Genomic DNA, 10,641 nt, shown 5'->3' with positions numbered 1-10,641 from the left:
TTCAGTTCTCATGAAGATATCGATCAGTTGGTAAGTTACGAAATGGTAGCCTACACTTCATTCACGAATTCTAGTCTAAATGTAAGCCGATTTCACCTGGTTATAACCCCCCCCCCACTATTAATTAAACGGAGACAGCAAAGTAAACGATTTTCAGAATTTAGTTTGTATTCAGTAGCAATGTAACAAGAGGTGGCCTACAAACGAGTCCTTAAGACACCTCATCAAAACTCGTAACTCTCCTTGCTTGTCTAACACTTCATTCTGCATTCTGTTGGTCCCTTTATCGGCATTCCCCTCGGGCGCTAAGATTGTTTACCACGTCTTTGGAATTCATACATGTACTAGATAATTAATAGGCTTGGAAAAACAAAGAAATTTAGTAAATTAATGTCTGAAGTGAAGAATTATATACGTTGCAAGTTTCTTGAGATGCTGATGCCGGAAGAAGTTTCTCAAAATTCTCTCCAATAATCTTCCGACAGTAGAAAGAAAAATGTTAGTAATTTGAAATGATGAATAACTTGCGTGTAATTTTCTGTGATATCTTTTACTTCTTTAATGGCAATTGAGAAAACTGGCGTGAACATTGTCAAAAGTTTAAGAACGGAGCAATTAGTATTCAGATATAAAGAATAGGGTAGAGTGGTTTGGGATAGTCAGTTATTAACAGAAAGGATGCTCACGTCCACTTTCACAAATTAAATTTAATGTCTTAATGTATCAGTGTGTGGATGTCGAAGAATTTCTCTAGATCAGTGTTTCTTAAACTTTTTTAAGACTGTGAAGCCCTCGTTATTGTCATCGTATGTTATTCTTTCCTGGCAGGCCTACACATTTTATCGCGTAAGCTTCCGTAACCAATAATTCCGCGGAATAAGTTGGTTGCTCCTTATTCCCGGTGGTATCCCATGTCTGACGAAGCGATGCCTTTACGGGCCCGGTTTGCTTGCTTGTGGGAGGGAAAAAACTATGCTGTCCACTCCCAAGACCGGCTAACTTGGCTATGGCTGAAGAAGATCCTTGAGCTCCTCACGTCTCTCCGACCGGAATCGAACCTAGGACACTCCTTCCCCAGGCATATGGTTGCAAAAGCGCACAACCACTAGGCTAACCGCGGAGACGTCAAGTCCTACATAAAAATATTTATTTTTCTTGGAATCCCTATGAAAATTTCTTAAAAAATTACCAAAGAGGAATGACCACAACCAACCGTAACGTGCAAAATATTTCTTCTTCTTCTTCCCTTCACTTATTAGGCTTAGTGGCCTGTTACGGGGTTATCCTTAGTCCTTCTAAGCCGTCCCCAGGATAAGGTAGCTAGCCTTATACCTTCCGGTGTGTCCTATGTCTATACATGAGTGTGTTCAGGGGGCTGTTTGCCTGCTTGCGGGTAAAAACTGCAGTCCACGCCGGCTAATTTGGCTATGTCTGAGAAAGATCCTTAAGCTCCTCACGTCGGCGACGGGAATCGAACCCAGGACATTCCTTTCCCAGGTATATGGTTGCGAAGCGCATAGCCACTCGGCTAACCGCGCCGACAAGAAAAAATAATAAAACAAATAATACAGCAAGACAATGGTTCTAAATAATTAGTATTTTCACCATTAACTGAAGTTTTTTTTTTTTTTTTCAGAAACTACATTTAATAATAGTTCTAAATGTCCGTATTCTCTGGGAAGCCCCTTACAAGTATTAGGGAATCCTAGTAAGTATTTTGCGGAACACAGTTTAAGGAAAACTGCCCAAGGTTATTCAAATAAAGAACTCTGTCGTTTTAGGCTCCTTGAAGACATTATTAAAAAGTCAGATTTTTAAGCTGGGCTTTTTAATATATACAATCCTTATGGATGTAGTTTGAAAGTTAATGAAGAATGACCAAAGAAATTAATGAATGTCCTTTTTTTTACACACACATACGCTGTCCATTCGTTTTTGTGTGCGCTGGCCATTCAATTCGATTAATATCCTTGATCTCGAGAAGTATCCCCACAGCTCGTGTACGATGTGGTGTGACATTGTCCTCTATAAAAATGAATTCTTAGCCTACAGCACCACAGAACAATCGACCATGACATTGAAGAACTTTGTTGCGATATCTTTCATCAGTCATAGTCCCTTTTCCAGCACTTGTAGCTCGGTGCGTCCATTAAGCATAATGCCTATTTGCTATCGGTGATAGCAAATAGTACCACTTTAACGCCAGATAAGTGCCATCTAGAATCAGAGGAAAGACTAAAACGATTCTTATTTATAAAGATTCCATTTGCCCATTGGTGTCTTATCCAATTTTTATGGATACAATACCACTGAAAATGCTCTACAGTGAACTGTCGATAAAGGGACGCAGACTACAGTCCTTCGGGCGTATAGATCTACTTGTTGCAGACGTCTTGCCACAATATATCTAGATATCCACGTACCTGTGCTTGAATGGAGCCGACATGCAAGCTGACCTCCCGTGGTGAGTCGATTATGTTTTGTTGTTATAACCAAAATTCTGTCTTCATGCTCCATGGTAGAGTAAGGGAGACCTCTTAGCAAACGCCTGGAACAGATTCCGTTGTTTGAATCGCTGCCCACAGCCCAGATACAACGCTATGTCAGATTCCAAATTCTCTGGCAACATCAGTAATTCTATGGCCTTCTTTAAGCTTTCCAATAAATTTTCCCCGCGTGAAATCATCTAGAATCTAGATGATGGGTTTGATTCGTCTGAATTTGCTGTTGTAATTTTCAGAAATAGTGTTCGTACTTAGGTTTTGGACACCAATGTAGTTCCCCAAAAGGATTTGAAGAACTTCTCAGTCAAACAAACAGAATGGCAGATTTAAGAATATCCGTATCTCATCAACCTGGCTACTTTTTTTTTTTTCAAATGTTCGATGCACTTCATGTTAATATGTACACAATGTAGAATTAGTGTATCCGTGGTATATTGTTGCATCAAACTTGCAACATACGGAAGTAATGCGTGCTACAACTTTTCGCTTATAAAACTATGAAGCCAATGTTTTATATTTGTTGAGGAAGTGTATTCTCTGGCCAGTTTGTCTATTTTCACGGATGATATACCGTAGTTTGCAGGAAAAACCCTTCTATTCCATACGAGAGAGGCTACAGCTTCTAATCAAATGCAATTAGCAGCAATCCAGGAGTCAGTAATCCTTAAAAGCATAAAAAAGTGAATTTGATTGACGTGAAACCAACCAATGGAAGCAACCAAGCTGTTGTGTATGTTCATTCCAACATTTTCGACTGACGGACAGTACACATTTCACAATACAAGTGCTTACAAGAAACACAATATTTATGCAATATAGTTTAATTATGCATTTTAGAATTTATATTAATAAATATTGATGGGTAAGCAACGCTCACCTTATGTCTGTAGAATAAACTCAACCAACTGATAAACTGAATATTAAAAACATTCAACATTTATGTCGAGTGTCATTAGTATCCATGCCACCATACTGAGTCGTTCTGACGCATCCTCGCGACCATTCTTTTGTAGTGGACACGTCCTCTGAGATGAGATCTCTGCAGGCTACTTCCTTGTACGTAGAGTATTGCGGAAATGCAAGGATGAATCGTCATCTGGTCTTAGTAAATTAGCGCGAAGCAAAATGATATCGCAATATTCTTCTTCACCTCCCAATATTGCAAATAGTATTATCCTTGTGAGTATTTGCTACTTGGAAAAACTAGTCTCTCACCTGGCAGTAATGCTAACTGATTACTGTGTGAAAAAAAACCTTCGTGGCTACTTCTCACTTCAAATACATCCAATAATACGTGCTGTTTATGCAGAATACGTTTAAAATAATCCAATATTGCTAAGTACATTTGCTAGGCTAAAATATATTTATCTGTGTACAAAGATCGATATTCGTATAAATAATCAATATTTGACATTTTCAAATACTCTTCCTTCATAAGTGTTTACATAAGCTAATTATCAGGACTTCATTCAAGACATTCTCTCTCTCTCTCTCTCTCTCTCTCTCTCTCTCTCTCTCTCTCTCTCTCTCTCTCTCTATTAAATGCCCAAGTCTAGTCTTTTATGTCCACTTACAGTGGTAAACAAATCCTGGGCTGTGTTCCAATTTTACTTGCATTTGTAAGCATGCCAGGAAGTTAACAACCCCGCACACGTACTCGACCTTTAAACGAAAGGAGACGAAGAGGGAAAAAAAGAAAGAAAGAAAGAAAAACTCTTTTTTGATGACTTATTTTTCTCACTAATATTTTCATACTCTACAGTCACTAAATGAACTTTTATTTTCTTTTTTTTCTTTGTTTTTAATTTAAAGCTATGAACATTGAAATAACGATATATTTTAAATACAGTTCTAAAAACGTAAAGAATATCTTTACGTTAATTTGAAAATAACAAAAGAAAATAATCGATGAAAAAATCGTTATACCCGCCAAATACAGTAGTGTTCTCTTACACACACACACACATATACACAGTAGCCCAAATTTTAAGAGCATTTAAAAAAAATATTAATCTATTACGATGATAGCATGTATTAAACACATTTTAGATAACCCCCTTTTTTTTACTGTGAATAATCTCCTTGCTTGTTGATAGAAATATGGCGTTTCTGACAATTATTCGTTAATGGGTGAGTGGCGTTATCAATTGTCTGCCCTTTGAAGTGAGCAAAGTCAAGTTAGGTTTTAGATTACCCTGTAACTGCTGAACTAAGCTTCTTCTTGTTTTTATGCCTGCTGGTAAAAGTCGAAATAATCCAGTTCTGTAAAAATTGAGCCATGTTGCTTTATTATAATTTAGAAAGCACATATTATTTAGTATACACAGCCTACCCTAATTCAAATTTACTACTGTTACTACCACATTTTTTGATCTTGACAAAGTTTAATAGTATTTTAATTAGTTTAATAAATTAATAATAATTATATTTTGTTCTTCACCCGTATATACTTCTGTCTGATTAAAACAAAAATGGGAGAGTATTAACAATTTTTTGCACGAATTTAAATTTCAAATTTTAATAATTCTTAGGTACGCACATATTTTGTGAAACATTTAGTAAATAAAAATAAACTCTGACGCCATTTCATTACTAAGTTGAAAGTGGTATTTTTTTTTATCCTTATTAGCATCCCTGCAGTTTTATTAATAAAATGAAATGATTGCTAATAGTCATTTCGTAAAAACACTTTGTACAGTGACACTATGATTATCAGATTTGGACATTGAACTAATTTTGGCATATATAATTTTCTTTTGTCTAATTTTACTATTAAAAGTCCAAGTAAAACGCTCTTCTTAAAAATGTTCGGATTGAAATGAAAATTCAAAAGTTCAACAAATTTTTGCAAGTAATCCCAATTTCAACAATCTCTAAGTTAGAATAACAAAAAATATTATGGACAATCGGATATACGTTGAATTACATAATCAGATATTGTTCAATGTACGTCTACTTATGAAATTGGATATTATTGAAACTGGAATAATTTTCGCCAGAATAAGTTTCTTATTTAGGTACATGCTAACTGATGGATGGCCAAAGAAATCTAATAATCTTCCAAATTTTGCGAAACGCACCAAATGATAAGAAACATTTTTCAACCAATTGATGTCATGCGATAAAACTAACTTTATTAAAACTGTGGTCTCTATTTAACTGAAAATTCGCATTAATTTTTTACTCTAATTTCTTTACAGTGCTTTACTAAAATTATGCAAGTGCCAAAAGTGGTTTTGGTAATCTAATTAGTCTGGTTTACTCATTTGTACCTCATGTTTTAGTCATGGCCAAATGATTATCAGCTATCTGCAGCCAGTGAACTTAAGATTTAAGTGATTTCTCAGAATTAAATGATAATGTCACCTTCAGATTCCCAATGTCTAATGTTATCACCTGTCTCTTTCCCATTCTCACTTTCGGTCTCTTATCAATGTCCGATAATACGCTATTGCGCAAATGAATTAATTATTCTCTTTTGCATTCTCAACTTGGACCAGTTTCCACGTGTGAGCATTCCACGAGTAGTCTGGAGGCGAGTTACCTTCTACAAATGCTATGGGGTTGTTCCTTCAAGGATGAGGTATGGAGTTATGCGCATTCCACAAGTTGGCTATTCCTGCTTTAGTGAGTTTGTGTGAGTTTGATGTATACCAAAATTTAAGCTTCACGATATGTTTCAGAAGTAACAATCGCCTTACATAGCAAAAATTGATATGCATCAATATATATATGACAGAATGATCATTGACTCGGTTAACATACATAGTTTTATGAAAAAATTGAATGACTAGAACCGAGATTTAATTAAAAAGGTTTTAATATAAACACACTACTAGTTTCGATCTGTAACAGCCTTCTTCAGGTGACATTATAAAAGAAAAAAACACTAAACATTGAGGGTTAAAAGACTATGAACAACATAGACAGTCTTTATACATAATTAGAGACATTACTTACAAGAGACAGCGAGCAAGTGCATTATCAAGTCATATCTTTTTCTCGGCTAATCCTAATGATGATAACCAAAGTCACAAAGTCTGCTGGGAAAAATCTACAAACATCTTCCGTTGCAGTGACGAAATAGAGAGAAAAATTGTGGAATCGAGAGAAATCGTCTTCAATCCTGTTCATCTAAATAACAACTTAAGCTACAACCTCCCAGATAGTCATTCAGCTGTAATCATGTACTGGCGTTCACGTGATGCAGCAAGCACGCACTCTCCCAACAATGCAACAAATGAAAGAACAGCTTCAAATACAACTACAACGTTTTCATGCTAATTATGTATAAAGACTGTCTATGTTGTTCATAGTCTTTTAACCCTCAATGTTTAGTGTTTTTTTCTTTTATAATGTCACCTGAAGAAGGCTGTTACAGGCCGAAACTAGTAGTGTGTTTATATTAAAACCTTTTTAATTAAATCTCGGTTCTAGTCATTCAATTTTGTAGAGCTTCTGGTTTTGACATATTCTCATTTTGACATATTCCTCTAAGAAAATAGTAGTCACTTCCTCTTGTGAGAGACTAGCGATTTAGTGTAGCAACGAATCAATGTTCTAAATCTTCCCAAAGAATTAATGGATATTCAAAATAAATCACAGTAAATTGATTTAGTTAATTAATTATTTTAAATGATAAGCAAAATTTAATTACAATTATGGAACACATAAATGGTGAGCATTGGTTAATATAACGTCCCAAAATTGAGAAAGTTTTAGGCAATCGTTTTTGTTCAGATTCAGGTTGTGAATTGTTGAGTTCGTTAAGAGAAATGTATTCTTGATGTTCTTCGAGACGAATTTGTGCAAATCGACCAGTTTGTCCATAATAACATAAGCCACAGGAGCTGGAGATTTTATAAACTCCAGGATATGATAAAGGAGGATATTCGTCTTTTGGTGAAATAAGAAATGTATTAAGTTTGCGAACTGGACAGAAAGCAAATTGTACATTATTCTGTCGAAGTAATCTTGCTATTTTTTCAGAAAGTCCCTTTACATATGGAATAGAAATTCTGGTAATTTCTTCTTGAGGAGGGTTAGGACGACGGTCATAATTATTGATTATTTTTTCGAGACGTTGTGCATTATAACCATTTGCACTAAAGGTAGTTCTGATAACAAACAGCTCTTTGTTTAAAAGAGATTTTGTAGAACAAAATTTTTAAGCTCTGTCAACTAAGGATTTGATTACACCATATTTCTAAGAATCGTGATGATGAGAGTTAGAATCAATGTATTTACCAGTATACGATGGTTTTCTATATATTGAGAACTGTAAACTAGCAATTGGTTGAAGTAGAATGAGAATATCCGAAAAAGGAAGACAATTGTTGTCATCTACTTCTAGGGTAAATTTGATTCTTGGGATAATTGAATTAATGTTTCTAAGAAATTCATGAAGATCAGACAATGAGGAGTTCCATACAGCAAACACATCATCATCAACGTATCTGTACCAAACCATAGTTCAAGTGAAAAAACGTCCAGAATATGTTGTTCAAAATGTTCCATAAAGTAATTGGCTAGAGTTGGAGAAAGGGCAGACCCCATAGCTGTTTCCTCGATCTGTTTATATAGTTTGTTCTGGCATCTAAAGTATCCTGAATTAATTAGAAGTTGAATAATTTTACAATATCTTGAAGAAAATCTTTGTAAATCAAATTAATCGTATCTGTCAAAGGGATATTTGTAAAGAGTGAGACTAAATCAAAACTAACTAGAAAATCTGTGGGTTGTAAGGAGAATCCCGAAATTTAAATTTTATTCTTAAAATCTGGTTTTGTTTTTTTTTAATTTTTTTTTATGAAGGAAGCATAATTTCCAGTAACTGTAGAAAGAAGATAAATATTTTGAGATTTTATACGTAAGACATCCTAAGATGTGCGTTAAGACCGTTGTGGATTTGCATAAGATGTCCTATGTATAAAATCTCAAAATATTTATCTAATCTGCTTAATATAATTACTGAAAATTTAAAAAAAATTAACTAAATCAATTTATTTTGAATATCTATTAATGCAGATGGAGCTATTCTCCTGCAGCCGATATTGCACATAATATTACGTACTTTCAAGATCTTAAAATCTTAAGCTCTTAAAAAAATAAAAAAAAAGTAGTGGAGCAATAAAATGATATCAATTTGGAACCCGCATTTTCTACGGCAGGTACTGAATATTGTAGACTGATTTGAAATTTAATTGGAAGACTAGAGCGTTCAGGGGGGGAAATGTCAACAATTGAGCCATTTACTAGCTAACCCTACTGAGGTAAACGAGTATATTATGTTCTTAAATCTTGAATAGGATGGCTTGCATTCATATTCATTCACATGCATATCATTTGCCTTCCCCTTTTATTATACATATACCGTACAATAAAACCAACATGCATTTTATAATCAAATGTCCTACCGATCATTATTCTCTTGAGATTTCCATTGCACCACTGTTTATCAAGGTCTTGAAATGCTTTCAAATATTCCCACTTTAATCAGTAAATCGAGGGATTTCGAATTACCTAATCCTTAGCCGATTCATAGCACTGATGTTATATACGTTTTTAACTATTTTGTGGATTCAAATGTCAACTCAATCTCCAAAAGTTAGACAGCGATAAAACTGCCTCACCTACGCTCTATAAGAGAATTAAAGGCGTTAATGGATTTAAAAAAAAAAAAATTGTCATGGAATTAGAGACTATCTTTCTTGAAATTCTGCAAATATAAAAGCAATAATTTTAGCAATCAACCAAAGTATTCATACAGAAATTATTACAGCAACAGGAATTAACAAAACATTAATATTATCTTAATTATTACCTAAAATTGGATCGGATTTGTTTTACAATAACTTCCATATATAAAACTGGTTTAGGAGAATTGTTTGGAAATTTATGAAACAGAAAGAATTTGACATTTTGAAGCTAGAGAGGAATTAACATTTTTTTTAATTTGTTAAATCCTTTCAGAAAAGCATATTTTATTTAAACTTAAATAAAATTGAGGTGGTTAATGAAATCCAGTATAGCATTGTAAATTCCAATTTACAAACGAAATTCAACATGTAAATTCTAACAAGCATACACCTCGAACAGAAAATAAAAAATCTACTATTTGAAAGTGAACAAAAAAAAAAGCACATTGTGAGGATATACATATCTATTCATTTCTAAGTTAATATTTAACTAAACTGCTTTAATAACATTAACAGAAAATTCGAATTTTGATATTGAACTGCTTAAAAGAAAGGATTTTTAGCATCCTTTATTTCTGTCTTAGTATTTTACCATTATTATTAATTTTGGTGGAGAAAAGATAAAGTCTTAAAATCACGAGGAGAGAGTAATATGCTAACAACTCTAATTTAGCTTCTTAGTTGAACTAACGAGTGCAGTGCGAACTCTCATGAATCCATGGGATCAATAAACAGCAATAGATTTCAAATCTTCGGTTACGGGTTGGAAACTTTGTTCATGGAACTACATTTTTTGCGATATAAAGAGACAATAAGCTTTAAAAATCATCCTATAGGAATGGAATTATAATATCAATACCCATCTGCAATACAATTTTTTTCCAATACTAGGAGTATTCGTTTGTACTTGTCTTTTAACAATCTTTTACATTATATATATACATATCCCATATATGAAAGACAAATGAGTCTGTGGCAAACAAATAACTTGTGTGGACAAAGTCTGGAGTACAGAGTCCTTTGAAAATGATAGGGAAGGCTGTTCCACAGGACTGAGAATGGAAGGAATGAAAGATGACTGGGAGTAGCAGATTCGGTGAGTATGCCGTTCGATTCTAAAGAAACGTTGAGCAGCTGTTTGCTCTATTTCCTGTGGGTCTATCAGAAATATAATCTAGTTCTGCTGAACAATGGTCATGGAAATATCTGCAGGAGACACAATGCAGAAAGAGATCTTCTTCGGGAAACTGGCCGAAGACAGCCTGAAAGAGATGTGTCATTATCAACTGGACTTCCCTTTTCTGAACACCATCAATAAATTTTAGGGAGGTCTCAGATGCATCATCACCACAAACATGAAAGCAGCATTCCAATGATGGATGGATTTAAGATTTATACAGAATAAATAACTGTCCAGTAGAGAATTACTTGAGCGGAAA

The sequence above is a fragment of the Typopeltis vanoorti genome, chromosome 12 (assembly GCF_054136105.1).
Source record: "Typopeltis vanoorti isolate ZY-2024b chromosome 12, IOZ_Tvanoo_1.0, whole genome shotgun sequence".
NCBI lineage: Eukaryota > Metazoa > Arthropoda > Arachnida > Uropygi > Thelyphonidae > Typopeltis > Typopeltis vanoorti.
This window is presented reverse-complemented; position numbering follows the sequence as displayed.